We start from the raw sequence: 15,949 nt of genomic DNA, 5'->3' as shown, positions 1-15,949 counted from the left end.
ACACGGATTCTGACTCCAGGGTCGACTATGATGATGCGAGGTTGCACCCAAGAGTGGCCAAGAGTATTCAATATATGATTATTGCAATGAAAAATGTTTTGCATATGACAGAGGACCCCTCTGTCCCTGACACGAGGGTCTGCATGTTTAAGGAAAAGAAACCTGAGGTAACGTTTCCCCCATCTCATGAGCTGAACGCTTTATTTGAAAAGGCTTGGGAAACTCCAGACAAGAGACTGCAGGTTCCCAAGAGAATTATTATGGCGTATCCTTTCCCCTCAAAGGACAGGTTACGGTGGGAATCCTCGCCCACGGTGGACAAGGCCTTGACGCGCTTGTCCAAAAAGGTTGCGCTACCGTTCCCGGGTACGGCGGCACTAATGGATCCTGTGGATCGCGAACAGGAAACGACCTTAAAATCAATTTATGCAACTACGGGAGCCCTGCTCAGACCTGCAGTAGCGTCGGCATGGGTGGGTAGCGCAATTGCAGCGTGGGCAGATAACTTGTCATCTGACATTGACACCTTAGATAAATATAGTATTTTATTGACCTTGGGTCACATTAAGGACGCAGCGTTATATATGAGTAAGGCTGCGAGAGATATTGGGCTGTTGGGTTCAAGAGCCAATGCCATGGCAGTTTCTGCTAGAAGGTCCCTGTGGACCCGTCAATGGACAGGTGATGCTGACTCAAAGAGACATATGGAGGCTTTGCCTTACAAAGGTGAAGTTTTATTTGGGGAGGGCCTCGCGGACCTGGTTTCCACAGCTACCGCGGGTAAGTCTTCTTTTTTGCCTTATGTTCCCCCACAGCAAAAGAAAACACCTAAATACCAGATGCAGTCCTTTCGGTCGCATAAGTTCAGAAAGGGTCGGGCTCTTCCTTCCTCGCCAGAGGTAGAGGGAAAAGAACACCAGCTACGGCTAGTTCCCAGGAACAAAAATCCTCACTGGCCTCTACAAAATCCACCGCACGACGCTGGGGCTCCGCTGCGGGAGTCCGCACCGGTGGGGGCACGTCTTCGTCTCTTCAGCCAGGTCTGGGTTCAGTCAGATTTGGATCCTTGGGTGATCGAAATTGTATCCCAAGGCTACAAACTGGAGTTCAGAGATGTGCCTCCACACCGATTTTTCAAATCGGCCTTGCCAGCTTCTCCCCCAGATAGGGAAATAGTTTCAGCTGCCATACAAAACAACAGCAGGTGATTATCAAGGTTCCCCTAGGGCAACAGGGGAAAGGGTTTTATTCAACCCTATTTGTGGTCCTGAAGCCGGATGGCTCGGTCAGACCAATTCTGAATCTAAAATCCCTAAACCTATATTTGAAAAGGTTCAAATTCAAGATGGAATCTCTCCGGGCAGTGATCTCCAGCCTGGAAGGGGGGGATTTTATGGTGTCACTAAACATAAAGGATGCATACCTTCATGTCCCCATATATCCACCTCATCAGGCGTACCTGAGATTCGCTGTACAGGATTGTTATTACCAGTTTCAGACGTTGCCGTTTGGGATTTCCACGGCCCCGAGAATTTGCACCAAGGTAATGGCGGAAATGATGGTGCTCCTGCGCAAGCAGGGGGTCACAATTATCCCATACTTGGACGATCTCCTGATAAAGGGAAGATCGAGAGATCAGTTACTAAAAAGCGTATCTCTCTCCCTGAGAGTACTACAACAACACGGCTGGATTCTAAATCTACCAAAGTCGCAGTTGGTTCCGACAACTCGGCTGTCATTTTTGGGCATGGTTCTGGACACAGAAAAAAAGAGGGTTTTTCTCCCAATGGAAAAAGCCCAGGAACTCCAGAGCATGGTCAAGGACCTGCTGAAACCAAAAAGAGTGTCAGTTCATCAATGCACTCGAGTATTGGGAAAGATGGTGGCAGCCTACGAGGCCATTCCGTTTGGCAGGTTCCATGGGAGAACTTTTCAGTGGGACCTTCTGGACAAGTGGTCAGGGTCCCATCTACAGATGCATCGGAGGATAAGCCTGTCCCCCAGGGCCAGGGTCTCTCTCCTGTGGTGGCTCCAGAGTGCTCACCTTCTAGAGGGTCGTAGGTTCGGCATTCAAGATTGGGTTCTTGTGACCACGGACGCGAGCCTCTGAGGATGGGGAGCAATCAAACAAGGAAAAACTTTTCAGGGAATATGGTCAAGCCAGGAGGCTTGTCTACACATCAATGTGCTGGAATTAAGGGCCATATACAACGGCCTGCAACAGGCGGAGAGTCTTCTTCGCAACCTACCCGTTCTGATCCAATCAGACGTTATACCGGTGGCGCATGTAAATCGCCAGGGCGGGACAAGGAGCAGAGCAGCAATGGCAGAAGCCACCAGGATTCTTCACTGGGCAGAAAATCATGTAAGCGCTCTGTCAGCGGTCTTCATTCCGGGAGTAGACAACTGGGAAGCAGACTTCCTCAGCAGACACGATCTCCATCCAGGAGAGTGGGGACTTCATCAAGAGGTCTTTGCAGAGGTAACAAGTCGTTGGGGACTTCCTCAAATAGACATGATGGCGTCACGCCTCAACAGAAAGCTTTGGACATATTGTTCCAGGTCGAGGGACCCTCAGGCAGTGGCGGTGGACGCCCTGGTGACACCGTGGGTGTTTCAGTCGGTCTATGTGTTCCCTCCACTTCCACTTATCTCAAAAATACTGAGAATCATAAGACAAACAAGAGTACAGACAATACTCATTGTTCCGGATTGGCCTCGAAGGGCCTGGTATTCAGATCTTCAGGAAATGATCACAGAAGATCTGTGGCCTCTTCCTCTCAGGGAGGACCTGTTACAACAAGGGCCCTGTGTGTTCCAAAACTTACCGCGGTTACGTTTGACGGCATGGCGGTTGAACACCAAATCCTAGCTAGGAAGGGTATTCCGGGGGAAGTCATCCCTACTCTAATCAAAGCTAGGAAGGAGGTAATGGCGAAGCATTATCACCGTATCTGGAGGAAATATGTGTCTTGGTGTGAAGCCAAGAATGCTCCTATGGAAGAATTTCAGCTGGGTCGTTTTCTCCATTTTCTACAGACAGGAGTGTATATGGGCCTAAAGTTAGGCTCCATTAAGGTGCAGATTTCAGCCTTACCTATATTCTTTCAGAAGGAATTGGCTTCTCTCCCAGAAGTCCAGACTTTTGTAAAGGGAGTGCTGCACATTCAACCTCCTTTTGTGCCCCCAGTGGCACCATGGGACCTTAACGTGGTGTTACAGTTCCTTAAATCACAGTGGTTTGAACCTCTTCAAACAGCTGAATTAAAATTTCTCACTTGGAAGGTGTTCATGTTGTTGGCCTTGGCATCTGCGAGGCGGGTTTCCGAATTGGTGGCTTTGTCTTACAAGAGCCCCTATCTGATTTTCCATGTGGATCGAGCAGAGTTAAGAACTCGTCCTCAATTTCTGCCTAAGGTGGTTTCGTCGTTTCATATGAACTAACCTATTGTGGTGCCTGTGGCTACGGGTGACTGGGAGGATTCCAAGTCCCTGGATGTAGTCAGGGCCTTAAAAAATTATGTAGCCAGGATGGCTCGGGTTAGGAAAACAGAGGCAGTTTGTCCTGTATGCAGCCAACAAGGTTGGCGCTCCTGCTTCAAAGCAGACTAATGCTCGCTGGATCTGTACCACGATTCAGCAGGCTCATTCTACAGCTGGACTGCCGTTACCAAATTCGGTAAAGGCCCATTCCACTAGGAAGGTGGGTTCTTCTTGGGCGGCTGCCCGAGGCGTCTCGGCATTACAGCTTTGCCGAGCACCTACTTGGTCGGGTTCAAACACTTTTGCAAAATTCTACAAGTTTGATACCCTGGCTAAGGAGGACCTCGCGTTTGCTCAATCGGTGCTGCAGAGTCATCCGCACTCTCCCGCCCGGTCTGGAGCTTTGGTATAAACCCCATAGTCCTTACAGAGTCTCCAGCATCCTCTAGGACGTAAGAGAAAATAAGATTTTAAACCTACCGGTAAGTCTTTTTCTCCTAGTCCGTAGGGGATGCTGGGCGCCCGTCCCAATGCGCACTATTTCTGCAAGGCTTGTATATAGTTGTTGCTTACTTAAGGGTTATGTTACAGTTGAGATCAGTCTCTGGCTGATGCTGTTTTGTTCATGCTGTTAACTGGTTTAGTATATACCATGTTGTACGGTGTGTATAGTGTGGGCTGGTGTGTATCTCGCCCTTAGATTAACAAAAATCCTTTCCTTGTACTGTATGTCTCCTCTGGGCACAGTTCTATAACTGAGGTCTGGAGGAGAGGCATAGAGGGAGGAGCCAGTGCACACCCATCTAAAGTCTTAGAGCGCCCATGTCTCCTGCGGAGCCCGTCTATACCCCACGGTCCTTACGGAGTCCCCAGCATCTTCTACGGACTAGGAGAAAAAGATTTACCGGTAGGTTTAAAATCTTATTTTTACCCATGACAGCAATGAGTGATACAGGTTGAGTATCCTATATCCAAATATTTCGAAATACGGAATATTCCGAAATACGGACTATTTTGTGTGAGAGTGAGATAGTGAAACCTTTGTTTTTTAATTGCTCAATGTACACAAACTTTCTTTAATACACAAAGTTATTAAAAATATTGTATTAAATGACCTTCAGGCTGTGTGTATAAGGTGTATATGAAACATACATGAATTGTGTGAATGTACACACACTTTGTTTAATACACAAAGTTATAAAAAATATTGGCTAAAATGACCTTCAGGCTGTGTGTATAAGGTGTATATGTGACATAAATGCATTCTGTGCTTAGATTTAGGTCCCATCACCATGATATCTCATTATGGTATGCAATTATTCCAAAATACGGAAAAATCCCATATCCAAAATACCTCTGGTCCCAAGCATTTTGGATAAGGGATACTCAACCTGTATATGTGCAGACGGCCTACTACATACCTTATATACCCACCAAGCCAGCGCACGCCACGTGACGTGTTTCGTGTGCTACGCAATGCCGACGTCACATGTAGGAGGTGGTCATAATAATGTGACTCCACCGTGTAATATCTATTTAAACCTGATTCAGTATAATTTTATTACCAAATAAGCAGGTTTAAATAGCTATTCTTTACATAATTTTATAATCCTAAAAATTTTACAATTTTGGGGACTTTTTGCGCGCAGGTTGGACCCAGGCAGAAAAACATAGAAATAATCATGTTAAACTTCAGACTGAATTGTTTAGATTTATTGCAGCATTGGCCAGGAGGGGGAGACCTTGGTGCAGTTGGTTAGCTTACCCAGTATTGCCCGCTTGTAATACAGAGTACAGCCTGCAGTGGATAGAACAGCAGTGATAATTGCAGTGATAATACTTACCTGGGAAATTACGTGATTGCATTACCCTGGCAGCACATCCAGGCATCCCGGCCTTGAAGGATCACTATTCACAAGACTATATTTAACTATTTAAGCCAAATCAAGTGCAAAATATCCAGAAACATCTCAGGGATAACGGGTACACATCAGGATCAGTGGAGATGGTATATATAACAAGTATATATATGGGCGCTGTGATGAGTATGTCTTCCCTAGCAGCTGTATATATAAGGGGTAGTCAGCCCCTTGAAGTTACAAGAAGAAAAGAAAGAATATACAGCGCTGCTTGACACAATAGAGTTTATAAATGTATGTTTTAATGTAAAATATAAAAGATTTTTTATGAATAAAAATGCAAATACTTTAACACAATAAAAAACTAATACGTCTCTTAAATGACTACAGGTGGACTTAGGAATTTGTTTATGCTGACTTCCAAATGGTTTATGCACACACCAATATAGGCACAGTCATAGTAATGGACCAGATAGTAACAAGTTCATCCGATTGGATGTATTTACCAAGTCTGTGTTCCGTTTTGGGATGGATCCCGTTATGTGCAGTTCCGTATGGCAACGGTTATAGATGGGGTCCTGGTTCACAGTTAACTTGGAACTCCGTGTTCCGTCAAGTGGATCCTCCAGATATAATAGGCAATGCCAATAGGGGTCCTGGTTCACGGAGATGAGGATAAAAGCAGAGGTCCTGACTGCAAGTGGTGGCGTGATGGAAGTGTTGGTCAGCGTGTGTCCACTCTGGTCTTTGCCTAACGCGTTTCACTGCTCCAGGCAGCTTTGTCAAAGGTAATGTGGCATTGAGACTGATCACCCTTTTATAGGGGAAGTGATGTCATCATTGGAGACAGCTGATGTTTAATTGTTAATCTAGACATATTACCAAAAACGTTACAGAAATCGGTCTGGTGTTTATTATTATCATAAAACATCATTTCAGTTATGTGTTTGTTAGAAACGAAGCTGGAAACGAGAGGAATAGCTGGTTAGTTTATTATATCAAGTACAGTAATTCCGGTCATGTGATTTCGGATCGAAAATTGGCCAATAAGGACTTATCTATGAGTCATGTGATGGTGTCACATGATCTACTAGCTAGAGGGCGTTCGTATTAGATAGTCTTTTCCGGATTGTATATTTATTGCTGGAACGCATGGAGTTCCGGTCACGTGATCGGGTGTTTGCCGGTCACGTGACCTGGTCTAGTGTTAGAATGATGCTGCACCTATCTACACATGGTTTTTGTTTTAGGGAGTTAGTGTCACGTGGTCGGACTCGACTAGTCACGTGACTTGTAAACAGATTGGATTGATAAAGTTATATATTGAAGAAGTCAGCGTCACGTGATCGGACTAGTGCCGATCACGTGACCCGCTCCCTCGTTTCTGACTGGACATTAAATATTCATTCTTTGGAGCCTCCTAAACTGAATCGGTTGCTAGGCAACCGCTACATATTACTGACCAGTAGATATCCATTCTTTGGAACCTGTTTAAACTGAATCGGTTGCTGAGCAACCGTTAAATACAAATTATAGCCACTATGTGGCATAGAAATGTATTTGATTACAAGTAATAATGGGTTGGTTATATTTCATTATAACTTTTTAAAGAACACAAATGCGACACGGGAGTAACGAGGAACAAGCAGAACACTCGGATTTCACATGATTTTATATATGAGAGTCTCACAATAAGGCACTATGCAAATCAACATTAAATTGTATATCTAAATAATTCCACTTATATTTAGATGAGTGTTTATTAAAGTACTATTTATATTTTTATTCATATTTTTATTATTTTTATTTTTATTTTTATTTATATTTTTATTTTTATTTATATTGTTATTATTGATTTATCTGCATTCCTATTGGATTTTATATTAATTCCACGTCAGATGGTAAACAAATTTGATGGTTAGTGACGTGTGTTTATAAATATTAGGACCATAATTCTATTTATTCTAAATGTTAATTAAGGATAGATATTCCACTACTTAGTTTATCAAATCTATATTTTATTAATATAATGTATGTTAATTATTATATATAAGAATGCCTAAAACATCATGGTTCTATAGGTTAGGAGAGACTTATAATATGGTGTTAAGCTCTAGCGCTTCATTCAGGCCTTCGGGGTGTAGAGAGTTTAATTGAAAAGTCCAGTAGATCTCCTGTTTACAGAGATTTCCGAATCTGTCTCCTCCTCTCTTGGTAATGGGAATATGTTCAAGGCCAATAATTTTTAGGGTTTCCGGATTCCCCTGATGGTATTTAGAAAAATGTCTCGGAATACTATGGTTAGTTAATTTGTTGAGAATGTTTCTCCTATGTTCTGTAAAGCGGGTTTTAAGTGGCCTTGTGGTGCGACCTACATAGAGTAAGTTGCAACCACAGATAAGGACATATACCACCCAGCTTGTGTCACATGTCACAAAGCTGGTGATATTAATATCCTTATCAGTAATGGTTTTGGGTAATTTAGTAGTTTTATTTAATGCATATTTACAAGTAATGCATTTATTTTTGCCGCATTTATAGAATCCTATTTGTTTTGGAAACCAAGAACTTATTTGTCCTGGTTGTACTTTAGAAGGGGTTCTTTTTATCAGACTAGGGGCTAAATATGAACCCAAAGATCGATTTTTCCTGAATATGAACCGAGGTTTAGATGGTAGAAGGTCCTTCAGGGTGGTGTCATACCTAAGAATGTTATAATTTTTATTTATAATTTGTTTAATTTCATTAGAACAACTGTTGAATGTTGAGATAAAGGACAATTCATAATTTTGAGGTTTTTGTTTGGGCTTAGATTTTGTTAGTAAGAGTTGTTCCCTATCCATTTTGTTTACTTCCTCTAAAGCTCTATGTAATAGATCTTTTGGGTAGCCTCTATTTTCAAAGGCTGTCAACATGTCAGAGGCTTGTTTATAAAAAACAGAATCAGACGAACAATTTCTCCTTATGCGCATTAGTTGGCCCTTTGGGATGTTCAGTTTCCATGGAATATAATGAGCGCTTTCATAATGTAGGTATGTGTTACTTCCTACTTCTTTAATATGGTTGGAAGTTTGGATGAGTCCTTCAATAATATTAAGGGTCACATCCAAGAAGGAAATATGTGTAGGGTGATAGGAGTGAGTGAAAGTGAGGTTATAATCATTAGTATTAAGAAAATTGACAAATTTCAGTGCTGACTGTGCATCCCCATCCCAAACAAAAAATAGATCGTCTATGTAACGGCCATAGAAGACCAGGTGCGCGCCCTGGTCGCCCCCCCACACAAGGCGGTCTTCGACCGCTCCCATGTAGAGGTTGGCGTACCCGGGCGCGAACCTGGTTCCCATGGCCGTCCCCATGACTTGAAGATAAAAAGTGTCCGAAAAAAGAAAATAGTTGTGTTGAAGAATGAAAAGAATAGAGTCAGTGATAAATTGTCTATGTCTCTCTGTGAGGTCTCCATCCTGGTCTAATTTTTCTTTAATTATTTGGACGCCCAGAGTGTGCGGTATGTTAGAGTAAAGGCTCTGGACATCCAAAGTGAGGAAAGCATAAGTTGGTTTCCACTGAATTTTTTTAATTAATTGAAGAAAGTGTGTAGTATCTCGTATATGGGACCTCAACAGAGAGACCCGAGATTGAAGAAAGCTGTCAACATAAGCGGACAGATTGGAGGTGAGAGAATTAATACCGATCACGTGACCGGAACTCCATGCGTTCCAGCAATAAATATACAATCCGGAAAAGACTATCTAATACGAACGCCCTCTAGCTAGTAGATCATGTGACACCATCACATGACTCATAGATAAGTCCTTATTGGCCAATTTTCGATCCGAAATCACATGACCGGAATTACTGTACTTGATATAATAAACTAACCAGCTATTCCTCTCGTTTCCAGCTTCGTTTCTAACAAACACATAACTGAAATGATGTTTTATGATAATAATAAACACCAGACCGATTTCTGTAACGTTTTTGGTAATATGTCTAGATTAACAATTAAACATCAGCTGTCTCCAATGATGACATCACTTCCCCTATAAAAGGGTGATCAGTCTCAATGCCACATTACCTTTGACAAAGCTGCCTGGAGCAGTGAAACGCGTTAGGCAAAGACCAGAGTGGACACACGCTGACCAACACTTCCATCACGCCACCACTTGCAGTCAGGACCTCTGCTTTTATCCTCATCTCCGTGAACCAGGACCCCTATTGGCATTGCCATTGCCTATTATATCTGGAGGATCCACTTGACGGAACACGGAGTTCCAAGTTAACTGTGAACCAGGACCCCATCTATAACCGTTGCCATACGGAACTGCACATAACGGGATCCATCCCAAAACGGAACACAGACTTGGTAAATACATCCAATCGGATGAACTTGTTACTATCTGGTCCATTACTATGACTGTGCCTATATTGGTGTGTGCATAAACCATTTGGAAGTCAGCATAAACAAATTCCTAAGTCCACCTGTAGTCATTTAAGAGACGTATTAGTTTTTTATTGTGTTAAAGTATTTGCATTTTTATTCATAAAAAATCTTTTATATTTTACATTAAAACATACATTTATAAACTCTACACATCAGGATCACTCAGGCAGAGCGAGCTCCTTACACCGTCCTTATTCTCACCAAGGGGCATATGGTAAATATTAAGCATCCGCATGATTCGAGGAGGGACTGCAGACATAGCATCCTTCATTGACTGCTGTGTTCTTAAATGTACGTTCTGGAGCCTGGCCCCGGCAGCTAACACCATCTGAAGCCCATGGGCTGCACTATCGCTGAATTTACTGGAGAGGGATGATGTGACAGGACGGTTCCGTACGAAAGCACTCACCGCTTTCGCATCCTGTCCCCTGTGCACAGAATGAAAGGTCAGGTCACACGGGACCTGGCCACATAGGGGATTCCCGCTTACCGTCAGTAACCGCCTGTTACTGACTCCACCCACTGCGCTGTGGACGGGTTTATGCTGCCACCACCAAACTCCTAACCTGCCGTGGCGTTTGGAACCACGGTTCTGCTCTGTATGTGCCGACGCACTGCCTTACCACACCTGTGTGGTGTTGACGAATCCCCACTAGCCACTTGCTAGGCCTCTACCGGTAGCTGGCGGAAGGCGGAACTTGGAGACGTTAGGTGCTTCCCTGGACAGCCGGAGGACAGGGCTATGTTTGGCATAACCCTGTAGGTCACAAGATGAAGCAATCTTCTTGAGGCAGATGTTTATTTGCTAAATAATAGCCTTAAAAAAGACTCATCCCTATTGCTAGGGGCAACAGCATAATGCAAGATGTTCCAGCAGAATGAAGATGGTACAATACAATACAATCTGGAGGCACGCGGGCATCCTTTTTATGTCAATTTTCCACACAGTACAACAGGGGGTCATGTCCTCCCTGAGCCCTTTCTATCCAATCAGGATATTTTACAAAATACCAATAAATAAATTACATTTCAAAAGGAGATAAGTGCAATAAAACAATATCTTCCTTTCTGTCACCCAGACAACGTTTGGTATCAGATTAACATTCACTATTGATAAATGTATCACATAGCTTCAAAATACAAATGTTTCTGTCTCATTCACATCTCCAGGCAAACCCAGTGTTTGAGATTACAACAGGAAAGGCTACAATACAAACAAACAGTCTTCCTTCCTGTATCTGCCATTCAGGGTTCGTATATCAATTAAATCAGGTACATGAAACAGGTTCCAAGCCCATAGACCAGGGATTAGCATCTTTCTCTAAGGAACTTACACATCAAAAGGTTTTGTCCTTCACACCTCTCTGCTAGGACAGGGCCATTAGCATGCCACTTCCTACTGACAGGAGATGATTATTTAGACAACTATAGTAACTGCAGTTTTCCTTTAAATATACACTGAGCCTGTACCCTGCACAGGCTCCACATACCCAGGCACTTTAGTGCCTCATAGCACAATATATATATGATTACATTTAAAACAATGTTTTTGTTTCTCTAAATACTGTCCCCTAGCCCTGCAGCCTGGCTGCTAGGACTCTGCCTGTGCTGGAGGTATGGGGCTGGCTTCCCCCATCCTCCAGCCTGCCTGTAATGCCCGCCCCTGGGGTCCAGGGAGCTGGCTCTCCCTGTCCCCCCAGTGTGGCACTCACTCAGTGGCCTCCTCTCCCCCGGCATGCACACACAGTCCGGGACTGCGGCACACAATTCAAAAATACATTTTTAAATCACTCTCTACACACGGCGCCTAGCGCCCACAATATTTTAAACCTGGTGCCAAGCGCCCATTGTCCTTATAATGGCGCCGGGCACTAGGGGTTAACCCCTTCAGTGCCGCGGCGGCCATTGTCCACGTGGGCTGGGGGTCTCTCCGGCCACAGATGAGAAGGACATATGTGATCACTTTACCTTGTACTGATCACTGAGAAAACTGCTGTTGTAGACTCTGGCCCGTCGGCCTTCTGGTCAGGTTTATATAGGGCAATATGTCACCTCCAGCATTGTGCCCACTTTTCACTGTTAGGATTTGCTAGGTGATTGTCTGGAAGTCATTCTTATGGGTAGTGTCACATGACATCAGTAGAATGCTCCTATATTCCATTCGCCCTAAGACCACCTTTACCTGCCCGGTGGAGCTGGGTTTTCTATCAGTGCTCTGTGATGTAGAATATATCAATATTTATAATCGCAATCTAAGGGTACAGCATGCTGACATATGTACAAAGCCATGCCTGCCTGCTCCCTAGACACCAGGATAAACAGAAACAGTTGCCGTGTGGTGTGGACTAACCTTACATTTCTGCCTTTTAGTGGATGGCTTTGTGTTTAAACAGCAGCGCGAGGGAACTTATTCTGGAGCGACCTGTAAAGGTGAGCAGAGTCTAAGCTTCCTCTCTTATGTCTCAATGACAGGTCCATGCTAATTGTGATCGCTGTGCCACCACCAACCCTCCCCCCCCCCGGATTCTTTCACCGTGACTTCCCCCCTGTGTTGTGTCACTAAGTCAACCCCCAGTGTTGTTACCCTGTCACCTCCCATGTCCTGTCACCCCGTGTTCTGTCACCGTGACACCCCCCCACGTTCTGTCACTGTGTCACCCCCGTGTTCTGCCACTGAGTCAGCCCCCCTGTTTTCTCTCACCGTGTCACCCCCCTGTGTCACCCCCAGTGTTCTGTCACTGTGTAACCCCCCCATGTTCTGTCACTGTGTCACCCCCCCATGTTCTGTCACTGTGTGACCCCCGTGTTCTGCCACTGAGTCAGCCCCCCTGTGTTCTCTCATCGTGTCACCCCCCTGTGTCACCCCCAGTGTTCTGTCACTGTGTCACCCCCCCATGTTCTGTCACTGTGTCACCCCCCCATGTTCTGTCACTGTGTCACCCCCCCATGTTCTGTCACTGTGTCACCCCCGTGTTCTGCCACTGAGTCAGCCCCCCTGTGTTCTCTCATTGTGTCACCCCCGTGTTCTGTCACTGTGTCACCCCCCCGTGTTCTGTCACTGTGTCAACCCCCCGCGCCCCACCCCCGTGTTCTGTCAGTGTCAACTCCCCCCCCCCGTGTTCCATCACTGTGTCACCCCCCCCCCCCCCCCCCGTGTTCTGTCACTGTGTCACACCTTTCCCCAGGGGCCATAAGACACTGGATAATTTGCTTGCTGTGCAATGATTATCCCAAATAAAATGTTAATGTGTAAAAGGGGGCACTACCTGCCGTAATGTGTAAAAGAGAGCTCTACCTGCCGTAATGTGTAAAAGGGGGCTCTACCTGCCGTAATGTGTAAAAGGGGGCACTACCTGCCGTAATGTGTAAAAGAGAGCTCTACCTGCCGTAATGTGTAAAAGGGGGCTCTACCTGCCGTAATGTGTAAAAGGGGGCTCTACCTGCCGTAATGTGTAAAAGGGGGCTCTACCTGCTGTAATGTGTAAAAGAGAGCTCTACCTGCCGTAATGTGTAAAAGAGAGCTCTACCTGCCGTAATGTGTAAAAGGGGGCTCTACCTGCCGTAATGTGTAAAAGGGGGCTCTACCTGCCGTAATGTGTAAAAGGGGGCTCTACCTGCTGTAATGTGTAAAAGAGAGCTCTACCTGCCGTAATGTGTAAAAGAGAGCTCTACCTGCCGTAATGTGTAAAAGGGGGCTCTACCTGCCGTAATGTGTAAAAGGGGGCTCTACCTGCCGTAATGTGTAAAAGGGGGCTCTACCTGCCGTAATGTGTAAAAGGGGGCTCTACCTGCTGTAATGTGTAAAAGAGAGCTCTACCTGGCGTAATGTGTGACAGGGGCTCTACCTGGAGTAATGTGTGTAAGTGGCGTAATTTGAATAATGGAGACTATTGTGCAGCCTTATATGAACCTGTATTATTTTTTGGCCACACCCCTTCCCCATGAAGCCACGTCCCTATATTTTTGGCACGTGGGGGAGCTGCTATTTTGTGTGCGGCCCTCGAATACTGACAGGAAAGTGTCAAGTGGCCCCTCAGCTGAAATAATTGCCCACCCCTGATATAAAGGCAGCAGGAAGACACAAAAAGGGCTTCTTCTGAGTCACATGCAAAGTGGCTGAAGTTTGCTGTGCAATGATTATCCCAAATAAAATGTTAATGTGTAAAAGGGGGCACTACCTGCCGTAATGTGTAAAAGAGAGCTCTACCTGCCGTAATGTGTAAAAGGGGGCTCTACCTGCCGTAATGTGTAAAAGGGGGCACTACCTGCCGTAATGTGTAAAAGAGAGCTCTACCTGCCGTAATGTGTAAAAGGGGGCTCTACCTGCCGTAATGTGTAAAAGGGGGCTCTACCTGCTGTAATGTGTAAAAGAGAGCTCTACCTGCCGTAATGTGTAAAAGAGAGCTCTACCTGCCGTAATGTGTAAAAGGGGGCTCTACCTGCCGTAATGTGTAAAAGGGGGCTCTACCTGCCGTAATGTGTAAAAGGGGGCTCTACCTGCTGTAATGTGTAAAAGAGAGCTCTACCTGCTGTAATGTGTAAAAGAGAGCTCTACCTGCCGTAATGTGTAAAAGAGAGCTCTACCTGCCGTAATGTGTAAAAGGGGGCTCTACCTGCCGTAATGTGTAAAAGGGGGCTCTACCTGCCGTAATGTGTAAAAGGGGGCTCTACCTGCCGTAATGTGTAAAAGGGGGCTCTACCTGCTGTAATGTGTAAAAGAGAGCTCTACCTGACGTAATGTGTGACAGGGGCTCTACCTGGAGTAATGTGTGTAAGTGGCGTAATTTGAATAATGGAGACTATTGTGCAGCCTTATATGAACCTGTATTATTTTTTGGCCACACCCCTTCCCCATGAAGCCACGTCCCTATATTTTTGGCACGTGGGGGAGCTGCTATTTTGTGTGCGGCCCTCGAATACTGACAGGAAAGTGTCAAGTGGCCCCTCAGCTGAAATAATTGCCCACCCCTGATATAAAGGCAGCAGGAAGACACAAAAAGGGCTTCTTCTGAGTCACATGCAAAGTGGCTGAAGTTGCAGGCAGGCGCAGAAGCCATATTACCTGCTAATGCCTCCCACTGATATTTTCATAATGCCAAACCATCCCAATGTTGGCAGGACAGCCCCACTTTTTGCACACTGTTCCGCTCACGGACCGCAGTGTTGGGGGGAGGGGGGCTTTCCAGAGTGAATGGTGAAGAGATGCCCACGACACTTAGTTGGCTACCCACAAGTCAGAGCGATCAGGTCGCCCAGTTCCCACCACAAAGCTCTTTTATTTCACAGAAAGTCACATCTGGGCAAGTTGCGTCTGAATCAGAATAGGACAGATTCTCCTCTGCACTCTGCAGTCGCCATCTGCGTCTGAATCAGCCCCAAAGTGTTAGTCACAGAGAGAGGATAGCTATAAAAATGACGGCGTATGAATGGTATAAAGAGAAGGAAAACAAGAGAACGATGTGACAGAAGGATGTGCGGAGGGAAGATTGGGTAAAGGAATATATATATATATATATATATATATACATACACTCGCACATACAGGGTGATTCAAAAGTCACAGTTCACCCTTTTGTCTTAAAAACTGTACAGGAAATGGGGAAACTGAATACACCAATAAGGTATGGGTGAGGTGGGTTATCTTTTAGGGTATGTTCCGAACATGGGCGCCATCTTGAAATCTGCTATCTTGAATCTAAGTCAGTTTTTTCAAATGGAAAGGGGGTCGTGTAACATGTCAAACAACATCAGAATTTGCTGGGTGTACTGCGACTTTTGAATCACTCTGTATAATGGAGGGTGGGTAATGTATCATACATGAAAATGGAGAACGAAGGACAAATATGTGAATATGATGTTTTGTACTTACAGTTACTTCTCCTCTTCCTAAACCCACCAGAGAGCACTTTGTGATTGAACACCGGGGGGCTCTGATAAGCCGGATGTCCCTGGTGAGTCCGCTCCTAGACACACTTCTGCAGAAGAAACTGCTGACAGATGAACAATACGACGCTGTCCTCAGTAAGCCAACTAATCAGGAGAAGATGCGAGAACTCTACAGCCATGCCAGATCCTGGGGGAACACCGACAAGGACATCTTCTATGAAGCCCTGAAGAAACATAACGCTCCCCTCATCCGGGACCTGGAACGGTCCTAAAGCTT

The sequence above is a fragment of the Pseudophryne corroboree genome, chromosome 7 (assembly GCF_028390025.1).
Source record: "Pseudophryne corroboree isolate aPseCor3 chromosome 7, aPseCor3.hap2, whole genome shotgun sequence".
NCBI classification, from domain to species: domain Eukaryota; kingdom Metazoa; phylum Chordata; class Amphibia; order Anura; family Myobatrachidae; genus Pseudophryne; species Pseudophryne corroboree.
The sequence above is the reverse complement of the archived record's forward strand: the minus strand, read 5'-3'. Positions refer to the sequence as shown.